Source organism: Apium graveolens, chromosome 5, assembly GCF_009905375.1.
Source record: "Apium graveolens cultivar Ventura chromosome 5, ASM990537v1, whole genome shotgun sequence".
Taxonomy (NCBI): domain Eukaryota; kingdom Viridiplantae; phylum Streptophyta; class Magnoliopsida; order Apiales; family Apiaceae; genus Apium; species Apium graveolens.
In genome coordinates, this window is record NC_133651.1 from 241,469,910 (window position 1) to 241,482,074 (window position 12,165).

The 12,165-nt window shown below is 40.3% G+C and overlaps 2 non-coding genes across 2 annotated transcripts; both read left to right on the forward strand.

Moving 5' to 3' along the window:
- The first annotated feature begins 8,450 nt into the window (after positions 1-8,450).
- On the forward strand, positions 8,451-8,557 carry LOC141662607 (small nucleolar RNA R71). Its single transcript, XR_012550713.1, has one exon. It is a non-coding gene; the product is annotated as a small nucleolar RNA R71 (small nucleolar RNA).
- Positions 8,558-11,446: 2,889 nt separating this feature from the next.
- Positions 11,447-11,553, forward strand: LOC141662349 (small nucleolar RNA R71). The gene has a single exon (XR_012550470.1). It is a non-coding gene; the product is annotated as a small nucleolar RNA R71 (small nucleolar RNA).
- Positions 11,554-12,165: the final 612 nt, after the last annotated feature.

Below are 12,165 nucleotides of genomic sequence, written 5' to 3' on the forward strand. Positions count from 1 at the left end.
AATTACTGTGGTAGCAAATGAGAAGAATGAGCTTATTCCTACTAGAACAGTCACGGGGTGGAGAGTTTGCATGGACTACAGGAAGCTGAACAAGGCCACTATGAAGGATCACTTCCCTTTGCCCTTCATTGATGAGATGCTCGATAGTTTGGCTGGTCATGAGTACTATTGTCTTTGGATGGTTATTCGGGTTATAATCAAATTTGTATCGCTCCAGAACATCAGGATAAAACTACCTTCACTTGTCCATTTGGTACTTTCTCCTTCAGACAAGTTTCTTTTGGTCTGTGTGGTGCGCCAGCCACATTTCAGAGATGTATGATGGCCATCTTTTCTGACATGATTGGCCAGAATGTGGAAGTGTTCATGGACGACTTCTCAGTCTTTGGCGATTCGTTTGATGAGTGCTTGCAAAATCTTGGACACGTCCTCAAGAGGTGTGTTGAGACCAATCTGGTTCTCAATTAGGAGAAATGTCACTTTATGGTGCGAAAGGGCATTATTCTTAGGCACAAGGCGTCTAGTAAGGGTCTTGAGGTGGATAAGGCCAAGGTGGGGGTCATTGTGAATCTTCCTCCACCTATTTCTGTTAAGGGAATTCGTAGTTTTCTTGGTCATGCGGGTTTTTACAGGCGTTTCATCAAAGACTTCTCTAAGATTTCAAAGCCATTGTGCAGTTTGCTAGAGAAAGATGTTCCTTTCAAGTTCGATGATGAATGTCTTGTAGCTTTTGAGACATTAAAGAAGAGTTTAATCACGGCACCGGTCATAACTGCGCCTGATTGGAATGAACCTTTTGAGATAATGTGCGATGCAAGCGACTATGCAGTTGGAGCAGTTCTTGGGCAGAGGAAGACCAACATATTTCATGCGGTCTACTAAGCTAGTAAGACCCTAAATGGTGCTCAACTGAATTATACTACTACGGAGAAAGAGCTTTTAGCTATTGTCTATGCTTTTGAGAAATTTCGATCTTATCTACTTGGGACTAAGGTGATAGTTTTCACTGATCACGCTGCAATTCGATATCTCGTCTCAAAGAAGGACTCGAAGCCTAGATTGATTCGATGGGTTCTTTTGCTTCAAGAATTTGAACTAGAGATCAAGGACAGAAAAGGAACTAAAAATCAAGTCGCTGATCATCTTTCGCGTTTAGAAAATGCTAATGCTACTTCATTGGATAAGACTTTGATAAATGAGTCTTTTCCCGACGAGCAGCTGTTTGGAGTGCAAGAAGAAGAACCGTGGTTTGCAGACATTATGAACTACCTTGAGAGTAATATCATGCCTCCCGACTTATCTTATGCTTAAAGGAAGAAGTTTCTACATGAAGTGAAGTGGTATTTGTGGGATGAGCCGTTTCTTTTTCGACAAGGAGCTGACAAAATCATCAGAAGATGTATTCCTTACAGTGAAACGGGGGGGATCTTGTGAGATTGCCACACAACGGCTTATGGAGGACATTATGGTGGAGAAAAGACAGCAGCTCGTATTCTTGAAGCAGGTTTCTTTTGGCCGACAATATTTAAAGATGCTCACCTGTTCGTTTTGAAATGTGATCGATGTCAATGTGTGGGTAATATGTCTAAAAAGGATGAGATGCCTCTTAATGTGCTGCTCGAGGTTGAGGTCTTCGATGTTTGGGGAATTGACTTCATGGGACCATTTGTTTCATCTTGTAACAATCAGTATATCTTGTTGGCGGTTGACTATGTGTCGAAATGGGTTGAGGTTAAGGCATTTCCAACGAACGATGCGAAAGTGGTGCTTAATTTTCTTCAAAAGAAGATATTCACAAGGTTTGGAACTCCAAGAGTCATAATCAGTGATGAGGGGTCGCATTTTTGCAATCGCAAGTTCACTGCTATGATGAAAAGGTATAATGCGAATCATCGCATTACTACGGCTTATCATCCTCAAACGAATGGTCAAGCTGAGGTATCTAATAGTGAGATCAAGCACATTTTAGATAATGGCGTATGTCCATCGAGGAAAGATTGGTATTTGAAGCTTGATGAAGCTGTTTGGGCTTATAGAACAGCATATAAGACTCCACTGCGAATGTCGTTGTTTCAGTTGGTTTATGGTAAGGGGTGTCATTTGCCTGTAGAGCTCAAGCATAAGCCATACTGGGCTTTGAAGAAGTTGAATCTGGACTTGGATGCGGCTGGAAAGAAGAGGATGTTTCAATTGAATGAACTCGACGAGTTTTGACTTCAAGCTTATGAGAATAACAAAATGTATAAGGAGAAGGTCAAGGGTGGCACGATCGGGGTCTAGTGCTCAAATAATTTGTGCTGGGGCAATAAGTTCTATTATTCAACACTCGTCTCCATCTTTTTCCTGGAAAGTTGAAGTTAAGACGGTCAGGGTCGTTTATTGTCAAAACTGTGTTTCCACATGGAGCGATGGAAATTTTTGAGAATGATCTGGGCCAGGCATTCAAGGTAAATGGTCATAGGTTGAAGTATTACTATGGTGACACGGAAAACCGCGAGTTGGTTAATGCCGTTCTTTTGTCCATTTAAGCTCAAGGTTCTACGTCGAGCTAGTGACGTAAAAGAAGCGCTTCTTGGGAGGAAACCCAAGTTTGTTGTACATTAGTAAGTAGAGGAAGCAAGAAGAAAAGAGAAAATCATAAAAAAACCTGAAAAGAAAAAAATCTAGGGCTCAATCCAGAAGCTTGGCGCTCCCGCGCTGTCCTATCGCGCGCCCGCGCTATTACAGCGCACGGCCGCGCCAATTTGGCAGAAGTAGCGCGCGCCCGCGCCGTGTCCTGAATCAGAAAAAAACAACAGTTTCAAGAGAAAATTGAGATTTTTAGTCAAAAATCAATTCAAAACCAATTTTTACTCTCCCACATCCCATAATTCCCTCTCCAAATCAAACCCATTACTCCCATTATTCCCATAATCAAATCCCACTTCTATTCCATATATAATTCTCTTTTCACCACCTATATATACATACACCTCATACACAAACTTCTCCACCAATTCATAAATTCTCAAACATAAATTCTCTCTTAAACACAACTCTTATTCTCTCTACTCACTTCCAATGGCACCCAAGAGACAAAGAACACAAGTCGACAGCAGCACCACCAATTCATCAAGTATGGGTGGTGTAAGTTCAAGGTTCTCTACTCCAGAGGCTGAACCGGAGTATACTAGGCTTCTTTCGAAGCCAATCATCAAGGAACGAGGTTTTCTGTCATCAGGGAAAGATGGTCAGCTATTGGAGATGATTCTTGAGATGGGTTGGGTTCCTATTTGCGAGGCACCTACTGATGTGCCCATGAGTGTTGTTCGCGAGTTCTATACGAACGCCAAGGCCGAGAAGAATGGCTTCACGAGGGTTCGAGGGAGGACGGTGGAGTATAGTGCAGAGGCTATCAGAACTGTGATTGAGCAGCCCGCGAGGAAGCCCGGGCAAGACACCTGGAACAATAAGACTCCATAGGACTTTGATCTGGATCTTATTGTTGCTACTCTGTGCCAGCCCGATACTCAATGGAAGATCAAGAGGGGCACGACCGAGTATTCTACATTCCCGGCTTCCAGATTGAACAGGTTTGCCCGTGCATGGAACACTTTTATATGTCCTAACATCATGCCATCTTCGCATGTGCATGAGATTATTGTGGAGCATGCACGGTTGTTATGGGGCATTCTTCAGGGCAATTATATAGATTTGGGGATGGTGATTTATCAGGGGATTTTGAAGTTCTTGAAGGGGAGTACTACGGGGTCTATTCCATATGCGTCCGTGGTGACGAAGTTGTGCGTGGCAGTTGGTGTTCATTGTCCCGCATACGAGCAGTTGCAGATCCCGAGTGCTCCTATTGACAACACTACTTTGGCTACGATGCAAGAATGGGATGGAAGCAAGCCCAATCTGAAGGGGATTGGTTATACTTTTGACCACCTACCTGGTGGGAGGTCAGCTGCTGGGGCCACTCAGGCGAGCAAGACTGCATGGAGATCTCAGTAAGGAGATGAGGCAGGGCCATCACAGCAGGCGCATGAGGAGGAGGAATAAGATGATATGGGAGCTGGCATGAGCACGACGCAGTACAGGCGTCTGGCATGGAGGATGGATGCGATGCATGACATACATAGCAAGTTTACACGTGATCTCACCCAGGCACTTGGGACAGCTTTCAGAGCTACCGGTGTTGATATCCAGTGGCCATTTTTTGATGAGGATTCCGTGTATCCACCTCCGGACACTCCCGATACTCCACCCGTTGAGGGTGAGGAGCCTGATTCTGATTAGGTATGCCTGAATTCCTTACTATTACCTTCACTGAGGACAGTGAATATTTTAAGTTTGGGGGTAGTAGATTAAGGAATATGTTTTTGTGTGAGTCTCATATAGTTTGCATATTCATGATAGTTTAGTTCATATAGTTGCATATTTTGTCATATAGTTTTTTTTCATAGTTTTATGTTATTTTGTTCATATAGTTTTCATGCATTTGCATTATAACATGATCCCTTAGATGATTTTCCGATTGACTTGAGATATTGATGCTAGTGTAGTGATGTCGTGTTGAGAGATGTTAAGTCATATTAAGTTGATGTGCATGCTAGAGACACTTGTATTTCACTAAGTCTTATAGGTTGCTAGAGTGCTAGATCTTAGTCATGGTTTGTTGGTTTGTCGAGGTTTAATCGCTTGTTTATATTTAGAATTTAGGATATTCTCTTAATAATAAAAGACATTTGTGTGGCTAGGTGTCAAATGGCTAGTAGCCGAATCATATTTATATGAGTAGTCTAGGGTTGAATATGATGGAGCGAAACGCACTCATTCAGAAATTCGTAGAAAAGAAAAAAAAGAGAAAAAAAATAGAAAAAAATAGAAAAAAAAAGAAAAGAATAAGTGTTATGTATAATTGATCACGAGTGGGCTCTTTAGTACTCGAGTTATTAAGTTCTTAGGGGACTTTGTGCCTAGTACCCTAAGGCTTTTATAGTCTAGGATCCACTAACCTAACGCTGGCTACATGGGTACTATTGTATAAGTCTTTTGTGGACCTCACTCATTGCATGATCAAATAAGCATATGTGTTTGTTTTATTTTGAATAAAAGCATGAATCCATATAAATCTCCGATATAAAAATTGAAGTGTTACAAATTATTTTGAGTCTAGCTTTTATTCTGTTTATAAACTTGTGATTGTCTTGATAAGTAGTGAGTCATGATTGTTGATCTAGTTGCGATAGTATATCTGTAAGCATCTGCACACACGCACATCTCTAGTTTGTAAGTTGATTTGTATGATTTAATTGGTCTTTATGCGAGTAGCTGCATTTGTTGATATGTTGCTTATTGAGTGGTTGAGTTATTCTATTGAGATTGTTGCATTTATATTAGTTGCATTCATGCATTTTTATTTTCTTGTTCTTTGAGTCTGTGTATGCTTGATGACAAGCATCGATTCAAGTTTGGGGGTATGTTAAGTGGCATTTATGACACTTTATAATGCTCTAAGAAGCTTTGAATTGATGCATTTGTACTCAAGTTGGTAAGTGTTTTAACGTGTTTTCTAGTGTTTTTGCATTTCATGCACTAATCTGTGAATCAGATGAATTAGCATTGTTTTGGTGCTAAATTGGTGTCAAGGTGGTGTTAGAATAAAAGCTCCTGGAAGGCCGGCTCGAAGCAGCAAGGAAAAAGATGAAATCTGAGTTTTTCCCAAAAGGACGGTGCACCCGCGCTGTGATAGCGCGCGACCGCGCCAGTATTCCAGAAAGGCAGTGCGCCCGTACTACGATAGCGCGCACCCGCGCCGGTGCGAAAAATATGAATCCTGATTCTAATTCGATTCTAAGTGGGGAGACTTCCGGATTGCAAAGGGCTGCTATATATATTCAAATAAGAACGTTTTCATGGGAGAGACGTACCAGAGTGCAAGGAGAGCCGTAAGAAGACCGTTTTTAGCATGATTCAACGAAGACGAAGAAGATCTTGTTTTTACTTGTGAATCTTTGTTTTAAGTTGTATTTGAATGCTAGTTTTCTTACTTGTGAACCTTACTCTTGTTTTGTACTTGGCTTTATTTATTCGTTATAAAAACTATGTTTGTTATACCATGCTTTTATCGGAAACCACGTTGATGATGAGTCCAATTATGGACTAGTCGTTATCGTGGGGTTCTAGCGGATTTATTTATGGATTTCTTTAGTTAAATTGTTTCGATGCCTTAATATGTGGTGATTGATTGATGGCCTAGTATTGGTTGTGCTTATTCGTCTTATGAGTGTCGTGAACTTATAAGATAGCGTGTTAATTCTTAATGAAGCGACAATGAATTTAAGGATTTAGAACTTGCCATGCGAGCATAGGTTCATGTATTGTTATGCATGATTCGTAGGTAATTTTAATCATCTTACTTGCCCTATGTAATCAAGATAGATAACTTGTGCTTAAACCGTTATATTGTCAAATTCTATAGACATATAGGGTCTCAATATAATTGGTGTCTATTCAGCTTCTATCTCTTTTGTGGATGTTTGGTAGTATGGTACTCGTGCAATGAAAGTTGGCGTTTATCAGTTTCGTGTTGTCTGATTAGTGTCATCACCATTGCATGCTAAGGTTGAGAATAATAAGGCTGTTGAATGAAGTATTTAATGAAGTTAGAATCCCATGTTTGTCATATATATTAATTTAATCAATATTATTCTCTTATATATAATTGTTAGTTTAATTCTTAGTTATAAACAACCTCAATTTATTATAGTCTTAGCATTGAATAATAACCATACATTGTTGCTTAAGTGCGTGAATTAATTAGTTAACCAATACTGTCTCTGTGGGAACGAACTAGAAAAGATTCTATATTACTTGCGAACGCGTATACTTTCATGTATTATTAGCGCGTGTTTAGAGACTAACACAGACCTTAATAATTGATCAAGTTCCGAAGTCACCGCAGAATCGACCAACTCTACCTTTAAGCACTCCTCATTTTCCGTAGGAAATTTCATAGCATTGAACATATTAAAAGTCATATCCTGATCAAGCACTCGCCAAGAAAGGTCTTCCCAAGATTATGGGAATCTTCTTATCCTCCTCTAAATCAAGAAATATGAAATTAGCAGGGAAGATGAGTTTATCACCCTTGACCAAGACATCCTCCACAATATCTCGCGGATATGTAATAGAACGGTCGGCCAACTGCAAAGTCATTTAAGTTAGTTTTGGATCAGGTAAGTCCAACTGCTTGAAGATTGACAAAGGCATTAGATTGATACTAGCTCCCAAGTCACATAAGCATATGTCAAAAGACACTTTTCCAATAGTACACGGAATAGTGAAGCTTCATGGATCTTTAAGCTTTGGAGGCAACTTCTGTTACAGCACAACACTGCATTCCTCCGTGAGAGCGACTGTCTCTAAATCATCTAGCTTTACTTTCCGAGAGAGAATACCTTTCATAAATTTTGTGTAACTAGGCATTTGCTCAAGAGCCTCAGCGAAGGTAAGTTGATATAAAGTTTCTTGAACACCTCTAGAAATTTCTCAAATTGCTTGTCCAGCTTTTTCTTCTGCAGCCGCTTAGGAAAAGGCCGTGGAGGATAGATATGTTTCTTCCCTGTATTACCCTCAGGAGGAGTGTGCTCAACAGTAGTCTTCCTTGTTTCCACTTCTACTTCATGCTGCTCTACTTCTTTCTCAGCCCTAGCTTCTTCAGTTAACACTTGAGTTTGTTCGGGATTCGCAACCTTTCCTGGAACTTCAGTATCACTAGGTAGTGTAACAGGCTGACGATTTAGCAAGGCATTGGCAATTAGTCCAATTTGATTTTCCAAGGTCTTTATAGAAACAGCTTGACTCTTGCACATAAGCTTCAACTCCTCTAATTCAGATTTTTCATTAGCTTGTTGTAGCTGAAGTTGATATCTTAGTGCATATTGTGGTTGCTGAAAACCAGGGGGTTGTACTGCTTAGCTGGATACTGCTGATAAGACTGTTGAACCGCATTATGAGCGTTGCTCCAACTGATTTTAGGATGATTGCGGTTGTTGGGATGATAAGTGGCTGGCACAGGTTGCTGCGAATGCTGAAAATTACTCACGAACTGAGCTGATTCACTAGAAATTGCGCACTGATCAGTCTCATGGGCACCAGCACAAATCTCACAGACACTAGCGATTTGAATAACTCCATAATTAGCAAGAGTGTCCACCTTCAGCATCAAAGCCTTAAGTTGGGCCGCTATAGCAGTTGTTGCATCTAACTCCAGAATTTCGGCTACTTTTCCCTGAGTCAGTCTCTGGGAAGGATTCTGGTATTCATTAGCAGCCATCAGTTTAATCAATTCATACGCTTCATCGTAGCTCTTAGCCCACAAGGCTCCTCATGATGCTGCATCGAGCATGGGTCTAGAAGTAGCACCCAATCCATTGTAGAAAAAGTTTATAATCATCCAATCAGGCATGCCATGGTGTGGGCATTTCCTTAGCATCTCCTTATATCGATCCCAAGCCTCACACAGAGATTCTCCAGTTTGCTGAGCAAACTGAGTAAGAGCATTCCTGATTGCAGCAGTCTTCGTCATAGGGAAGAATTTAGTGAGAAACTTGTGAGCAAGATCTTCCCAAGTGGTGATAGACCCTACTGGTAGAGAATGTAACTAGCACTTAGTTTTATCCCTCAGAGAGAATGGGAAGGGTCGCAGCTTGATAGCATCGCCAGTCACATCATTGAACTTGGAAGTGTCACAGATCTCGATGAAATCCCTGATGTGCATGTTGAGGTCTTCAGTAGGAGAACCCCCAAACTGAACTGAGTTATGTATCATCTGAATCGTGCTTGACTTGATCTCAAAAGTGTTAGCCCTGATGGCTGGCCTGATGATGCTTGACTGAATGTCATTGATCTTAGGCTGAGAATAGTCCATCAAAGCCTTAGGATTTTTTGCTTGATCTCCCATTACTACTAAAACTAGTTCCTCGACTTTCTCTTCTTCTTCTACCTTCTTTTCTTCTTCAAAAACTTCCTTTCGAACCACCACAACTTCTTCCTCAACTTTATCCAGAGTTCTCTTACGAGACCGCGAACGCGTATACATACACCCTCGCTAGAGTATCTGAAATAAGACAAGGAAATAGAAAATAACAATGTTCGAGTCAATGAAATTTAACGACCACTGATGGAAAACACATAAACTAAAAATTAACATCGAGTCCCCGAAAGTGGCGCCAAAAACATGTTAGTCGCTAAACACGCGCTAAAATTACACGCAAATATACGCGTTCGCAAGTAGTATAAGATATAAATCAGATTCGTTCCCATAGGGATTAGTTTAGGTTAACTTTATAATTTATGCACTTAAGCAACAATGTATGGTTATTATTCAATGCTAAGACAAATAATAATTTGAGGTTGTTTATAACTAAGAATTAAACTAACAATTATAACTAAGAGAATAAGAATGATTGAATTAATATATATGACAAATATGGGATTCTAACTTCATTAAGTACTTTATTCAATAGCATTTTCGTTCTCAACCTTAGCATGTAATGGTGATGACTCTAATCAAACAACATGAAAATGATAAATACCAACTTTCGTTGCACGAATACCATACTACCAGACATCCACAAAAGAGATAGAAGCTAAATAGACACCAATTATATTGAGACCCTATATGTCTATAGAATTTGATAACATAACGGTTTAAGCACAAGTTATCTATCTTGATTGCATAGGCAAGTAATATGGTTAAAATTACACACGAATCATGCATAACAAATACATGAACCTATGCTAGCATGGCAAGTTCTAAATCCTTAAATTCCCTTTCGCTTCATTAAGAATTAACACACTATCTTATAAGTTCGCGACGCTTATAAGATGAATAAGCACAACCAATACTAGGTTATCATACAATCATCACACACTAAGGCATCGAAACAATTCAACTAAAGAAATCCATAAATAAATCCGCCAGAACACCACGATAACGATTAGCCCATAATCGGATTCATCATCAACGTGGTTCCGATGAAAGCATGGTATAATAAACGTAGTCTTTATAACTAATAGTAAAACAAAGTTAACACAAGAGTATAGGTTCAACAAAACAAGAAACGAGAATCCAAGATTACAACTCAAAACAAAGATTTACAAGAATAAACTAGATCATCTTCGCCTTTGTTGGATTGTGTTAAGGTCTCTTGTTGACTTCTCCTTAACTCTGATATGTCTCTGGCTTGATATGTCATGAAAAACGACCTAAAGTTATGATTATATAGCAGCCCTGATCAGCAGAGAAGTCCATAAATCAGTCTTCTATTCAAAACAGGATTCTTGAAACCCGACCTGGCGCGGCCGCGCGCTTGATCAGCGCGGGTGCGCTGGCTCTCTGTAATTTGGGCGCGGCCGCGCGCTTGATCAGCGCGGGCGCACTGGGCTTCCGCCAAAAATGATCTTTTTTCTTTTTCTTGCAGATTTTAGCCGGTCTTCGCGCGCTTTATTCCTTGGACACCATCCTAACACCATATTAGCATCAAATCAATGCTAATTCACATGATTCTTAGGATAATGCCTGAAATGTAAAAACACTAGAAAGCACATTAAAACAATAATAACTTGAGTACAAATACACCAATTCAAAGCTTTACAGAGCGTAATAAAGTGTCATAAATGCCACTCAACACCAGAACTCAATGTGATTGCTTTAATATGCTCCTAAGCTTCCTTCGTGCCTGGCACTTCAGTATCGCTCAGAAGCGTGCCAGGTTGTCGATTCAGTAATGCATTAGCAATTTTCCCGATCTAATTCTCCAAGGTCTTGATAGACACATCTTGGCTCTTGCATATGAGCCTCAATTCCTCCAATTCAAATTTTTCATTAGCTTGAGGTAACTGCTGAAGTTGAAGTTGTTGCTTCGGGTCATATTGCGGTTGCTGAAAACCAGGAGGGTTAAATTGCCTTGCTGTGTATGGATGATAATATTGTTGCACCGCATTCTAATTGTTGCTCCAGCTGAAGTTAGGATGATTGCGATTGTTTGCATGATAAGTGGCTGGAGCTTGTTATTGTGCTCTCTGAAAATTGCTTACAAATTGAGCAGATTCGCTAGAAATAGCACACTGCTCAGTTTTATGTGCCCCCGCACAGAGATCACAGACACTAGTGATTTGATTAAGTCCATAATTATTCAAAGTGTTCACCTTCATCGTCAAAGCCTTAAGTTGGGCAGCTATAGCAGTTGTTGCATCCAACTCCAGAATTCCGGCTATTTTTCCCTGAGTCAGTCTCTAGAAAGGATTCTGGTATTCATTAGCAGTCATCAGTTCAATCAATTTATAAGCTTCATTATAGCTTTTAGCCTACAAGGCTCCTCCTGATGCTGCATCGAGCATGGGTCTAGAAGTAGTACCCAATCCATTATAGAAATAGTTTATAATAATCCAATCAGGCATATCGTGGTGTGGGCACTTCCTTAGCATCTCCTTATATCGATCCCAAGCCTCATACAGAGATTCTCGAGTTTACTGAGCAAACTGAGTAAGAGCATTCCTGATTGCAGCAGTCTTCGCCATAGGGAAGAATTTAGTGAGAAAATTTTGAGCAAGATCCTCCCATGTGGTGATAGACCCTGGTGGTAGAGAATGTAACCAGCACTTCGCTTTATTCCTCAGAGAGAATGAGAATAGTCGCAGCTTGATAGCATCTTCAGTCACACCATTGGACTTGAAAGTGTCGCAGATCTCAATAAAATCCCTGATGTGCAGGTTGTGGTCTTCAGTAGAAGAACCCCTAAACTGAACTGAGTTCTGTATCATCTAAATCGTGCTTGACTTGATCTCAAAAGCATTAGCCGAGATGGCTGGCCTAATGATGCTTGACTGAATATCATTGATCTTAGGCTGAGAATAGTCCATCAAAGCCTTAGGAATTTCTGCTTGATCTCCCATCACTACTAAAACTGGATCCTCGATTTTCTCTTCTTCTTCTATCTTCTCTTCGTCCTCAAAAACTTCCCTTCGAACCACTACAACTTCTTCTTCGGCTTTATCCAGAGTTCTCTTACGAGACCGAGAATGTGTATGCATACACGCTCGCTAGAGTACCTGAAATACGATAAAAAACAGATAAGTAACAATGTCCGAGTCAATAAACTTTAACGATCACTGATG